Consider the following 6,000-nt stretch of genomic DNA (forward strand, 5'->3'; position numbering starts at 1 on the left):
ACGTTATTAAAACCCCAGAGTAACCATGAGAAGAAAATAAAATAAAACATTTGTCTACAAATTCCTATTAAAATTTGGACGAAACACGCAATAGAAATTACAAAAATATTAGTTTGCATATCTGCCTAAGTATTCTCCATGTTTTTTATTATGTTGATGTTAGAATACTCTGGGGATGATTAAAGTAAATTGTTCTTTATTATTAACATTAATACTCTACATTTAACACTATAACTAATTAACTATCCCATTAGAAGTGCCCTCGCACGCTTCCACTGCGCCACTCTGCTCATTCATCCTGCGCATGCTCACTCACTTGTTTATTCAAAGTATGATTTAATTGGCTATTCCAACAGTTGACTTCTATGTCTAGACATTTTCGGAATAATAGAGAATGTTACCTTTCATCTTTTGTAATACACTGGTTTATATACACTTGACTAAACCAATTTCACACTAACCGATGATTTTCGAAAAAGAATTTCATAATTTTGGTATTTTAACCAGTTATCTGTGGAATTTAGTTTCAAAAGATCACCACAGGGTGCGGAATTAAAAACAAGCAACGACGTGTATACACGTCGAACGCAGAGCAAATGGTACTGTTACACATTTTACGAAAAACGAGGAAGGATTACATTTTTATTTGTCAAATAAACTAACAATTCGTTTCTAAATACGTTATTCTTACTAAGAGCTTGAAAATTGTCAAAAAATAATAAAATACATAAGCAAGAAAAATTGAAGATAGCAAGAATAAACAAAAAAAATAAGGAAATAGAGAGAGAGTATATGCAAAAATTCCAAATATATCCGGACTGACTTTCACATAGAACAAAAAGCTTTATGCCAAAACGGCTCCTTTTAGAAGGAATATATTGTCTCCATGACAAACGTCCTTTCCATGATAAGAGGCACTCATCAACACAAATATCTTGAGTTGGAATATATAAACTCTTGCATTTGTGTTGGATATTTTTCACAACACATTCAATTTTAGAAATTTTGCTCGCACTGATCAAATTTCTATTATCTGCAAAATGCAAAAATTTGCAAAGGAGTAAAAACCTTTCTGCAGTCAACACTTTCGTAAAAAAAAGGTGTTGATACACTTTCTCTTCTCGAAAAATACATTTGTAGTGTTGGCTTTCTTATGATACCCTGCAATATCAACATTGCGATAAAACATCTCATTTTATTATAATTTGTCGAATACCAATTCTTCATTCTTGATCGTGGCTTCAAAGTGCGATTTTCAACATAATGTTGTGCATACAAATTCGTTTGTTCCACAATAATGGATATGAATTCATTATCTAATAATTTATCCAAATAAAATAAACAATTGTTTCTTGATGATCTAGGCACATCAAACTGTTGTCCGGACTTTCCAGAAAAACCAAATGGCGCCCTATTATTTTCTTCTGTTTTCCATTCAGAATGTTTGGTTTGGTTCTCTTCTTCTGATTGACTGTCACCGGAAGGTTCGTCATCCAATTTGGATGCACTGGAAGAAGAATCCTCTTCTGACTCATTTTCGCTAGAGCAATCCTCTTCGGTGTCATCACTCTTGTTTTCGTCAGAAGACGAAATAAGACAAGGCACACTTCTTCGCTTTCTGATGTGTAAAATTTCGCCACTATCACTATCTGAATCATCCATCTGGAGGGTAAAATTTAGCCGTTTATTGTATTATTATTATTATTATTATTATTATTATTATTATTATTATTATTATTATTATTATTATTATTATTGTCGCAGACATAACTTCATACCTGCATAAAGTTATGGAAGTCATAGTCTCGACTGCATAAAAATACAATCATTTTACCGCCCATGTTTTTGAACAATAAAGCAGTTGATAATTATTTATACATATTTAGTATTTTTCATACTTACTTTGTCTTATACTTTATTTGGTAATAACTATGAAAATAAACCCTTTACTTGAGACGCTTCGGAAGCAAGAAAGGGAGAGCTTTTGTTCGAATAGTTCGGATTGTTTCGTTCGTACTGTTTTTCGAATTCCCTGTCTTGTGTAAAAAATGTATAAGACTTTACGTCGCAGAGCACTGCTAACTGCTGACGCGGTTTCTCCGCAAATCAACGCTGCCCGTCCAAATTGCGGGTTACGTGTGTAATTAGTTTTGATACGCGAGCCCCCCTCCATATGAAATACATAGCGGTCGTATTGGTAATATAAAGGGAACATATCACGAAATAATATTCGTATTACATTTTATTGAGATTTCGAGTTTTCATAGTGAATGGTAATTTTTTATTTTACACGACGAGTATACACGTCAACCGCACCGCAGTAGAGGTTTGGTCCGACGTGTATACACGTCGAGCGCACTTAACTGGTTAAATAATGTTGTACACATAATAAATCTCATAGGTGTACTTTAAAAGTAGCTGAAATAATTCTTTTTAATGATAATATAATAATTTAAATCTCTGTAGTTTCGGGAAAATACTCTTTATATTATACTATATTGTAGTACCACATAGTGTTTGTTTTAATTAGTTTCATTTAATCTGATCTTATCTTTATTAATAAATATTTAGCGCCATTTATAAAACTTACATTTGTAGGATAGCAATGCATAAATGCCAGCTGTAAACGTGATCATTTTTTTCTATCATTATACTCGAGGTAGGAAAGTTAATTCTTAATTCTATTAATTCAAATGAATTCTGCAGTATTTATGGAGTATTTTTTTATTTCAATAGATCCTTTTGGACATATGTCGCAGAATGTAGCCATCGTTCAGTGATGGTTCGTGAAAGAAATTATTCGTAATGAGACTTAATTCTGTTTGTACTATGCACAGTATTGAACTATAAGAATTATACATATATCTGTTTGAACTGTTAACGAACACGGTAACATAAAGTGTATTTGTATGTATTATAATTAGTTTGCTCGAAAAAATTTGAACGCAAATTGTTATATTAAGCTTAATGTACTATTCATAACTCCTACTATCGTATAGTTTAAAGCTAACGAGAAGACTTTTGCGACGAACGTGTCCGCACTGTGTATAGTCGCCTTCTCGTCAAATCTGAATAATGCATATAGCAGCTTGAGTACGAATCATGCATAATTAAAGTGTGGATAGTAAAGTATTACTATACTACTTTCATGCATGCTATAGCGAAGACAATCTGCAAAATTGACATCACTTCTGTCATCATTTTCTTAAATCGTGGGTTTAAACATCAATGTAGAGTGTTATCAGAATCTGAATCATAATAATGTTTTATGTGAAATATTATATAATAGAATGAACCATCTACATCTGTATTTACGTAACCGGAGGATGAAGTTTTGGAAATATGTAGTACCCGGGAAGGTTTATAAAGTGCAGAAATAAGTTAAATGTTCGACAATTTCCAAAATTACTAGTTTGTTGTTCTTCTCAAAATTTCCAAATATGTTGCAAATGTATCTTTTCGTTGGGAAGGATGAATTGGAGGAAGGATTGGAAGGATGGATTGGATAGTGGACTGTATGGTAAACAACGCTGGTGTAGTAACACTAAATATATTTTAACCAATAAGATTTGTACAGAGGAGGTTAATGTACAATAGAATGATGAAATGTGATGATGTGTCGTGAAGGTCATGAATGATACGATTAAGCGATCAATTTATGGCTACAAAGCTGTATCGAAATTTGCAAGCGCAGTTGATTGTTAGCGAAGCTAACAAAGCTAAAGAATTACAAGCGTAACTACATGCATCTACGTAACAGTAGCTGATAACTGATGACAAATGAAAACTAGCCACGGTCGCGGTGTGAGCGCCTATTTATTTCGTTGTGAATATTGAAAACTAAGAAGCACTGAACGTTCGTTACAGTGCACGAGGGCAATGCCCTAACGAACAGCGCTGCATGGGAAACGACGGAAAATAGATAATGGATTTGATATTGGGATTATTGGAAGGATAGCAACGATACAATACATTGCAACGATACAAACAGAAGACTGCTTGACGTGTTTAGTACGGGTTGTCTACCTCGACCGGCGTCGAGCTCGAACATTTGAGCTCGACTTAATGTAAAAGAGCTACCGTCGCGCTAGAGTTCTTATGCATCGATCCAAGTGATACCAGTAAAGAGGAGGTACTCGACTGGCGATCTAAAATTGATCGATTTGATTTTAGACACACGGGGCTATTTTCTTCAGTGTACTGGATCTGTATTGGAAAATTTATAGTTGGGTCGGGTTGTTGCTTGACAAATTTCCAATATTCGGAATCAGCAACGGAATCGCCAACATCTAATTTCACCACAAATGAAGAGTTGCATTAAATGGAACTGATTGTGAATACTCTATTTTTGATTACTACAGAGCTGTGTGCATTCTTGGTAGTGTGCGGAACATTTCTTGTACTAGACGCGCACAAAATAGCTAAAAGTTTCTGTAATGGTTATAATATGGAATGAAGAAAGCAGTTATGTTATTCATAGAAACCAAATTATTCGAAATGCATTAATGATAGTACTACAGCTTGGTTTCAGTAGTCGAAGACAATTATGGCTGGGCTATTAATTATCTCATATCTTTTGATATTGGAGCGATGCTTCTCTAAGTATTAATTATAGGCAAATATAGCCATTTTCAAAGAATGATAAGTTAACTTCACAACTATCAATCTCAATTTTCAAAGTATTTGGGAATAATTGCTGATTAATTCTAGGTTACAAAATTTCAAATAGTGTGATGTACATAACAAGAAATGTAACCTGCACAGTGGATACATTTTCAATAAACGGGCAACAAATATTAATCACATAATGAAAAATACCAAGATTGCACGATTCCTAGTAAACATTCAAGAGGAAATATAGAAAGCAGGAATTTGCTTGCTTGAAGATTTACGTCTTTATCGTCAACAAAAACCGATTGGATCAATATGGAGATTGAGTGATGCAGTTTTCATGTCAAGATTCACGCCAGTGTTCAGCAGATATCTAGAAGACTAGTTCTTCTGCTTGAGACTTTGTATGCGAGGATTTGAGGATTGATTTTGTATCTTTCATACCGAACTTTCCTGAATTTGGTTAACAGTCTGAAACATTTACTTCTCGGGGTGAACGGGATCGGAAGTGTTTGTGCGAAGTCGTGTATATTATCTATGAATCAAATTGTGCAGTAATGACACCAAAAGTCATGGAGAAGCAAACTTGAAATCTGAATCGGTAATTTTTATTTACTCGTCATTATTTGCTGTTGCCTTCCATTAATTAAAAGCTTGCAACCATATTTGGATAACAAGCAATACAGCTTCAGAGGATTGATTGCCTTGCTACTTATTTCTACATTCAAATCCTACTGCTACTAGAGATATTGCTTTCTTGAGTACGTTGATCAATTTACTGTTCGATTCTGACACGATTAAATCAAATACTCTAGATTTATAAAAATCCATGTTCATATGATCAATTTGGAACATTCATTCGATGAAATTGATAATGCAGATTTTCTAGTTGTAGCAACTTTTGCGAGGATATAACCTTGTTGTTGTCTATTAAGTAAGCTGCAAAGTTAAAAAATAGGTATGTCGAATCTTTTCGAGCAAACTCAAGCATTTATAGTATTGCAGAGTTAATGCAATTAATAAACTTATTTCTGAGGTTTTATTGGCTTAAACAGGTCTATGATTTATATGGGACAGTATTTATCGCAGTTGTTCTTGTGAAATTGAATCGTGTTGTATATTATGTGCTTGAGTACGAACGCTGTGTATTTCGAACCTGCAAGTTAGTACTAAAAGACTCGGTCAGGAAAGAAATTTTTCATTCTTATTGGAGGTTTTGTAAACGTTTTTAAAAAAGACAGAAATGGTAAATATTTATTGTTTATACATATAACAGTGCAATACATTTCTCGCAATATTTTGGGTCGTAACATTCCAATTTCAAAAAATCCTTCTCGCTAACATTGTTTTTATGTGAAATGAAGTTATTTGCATAATTTATTTAGGACA

This window comes from Megalopta genalis, unplaced genomic scaffold, assembly GCF_051020955.1.
Source record: "Megalopta genalis isolate 19385.01 unplaced genomic scaffold, iyMegGena1_principal scaffold0109, whole genome shotgun sequence".
Lineage (NCBI taxonomy): Eukaryota > Metazoa > Arthropoda > Insecta > Hymenoptera > Halictidae > Megalopta > Megalopta genalis.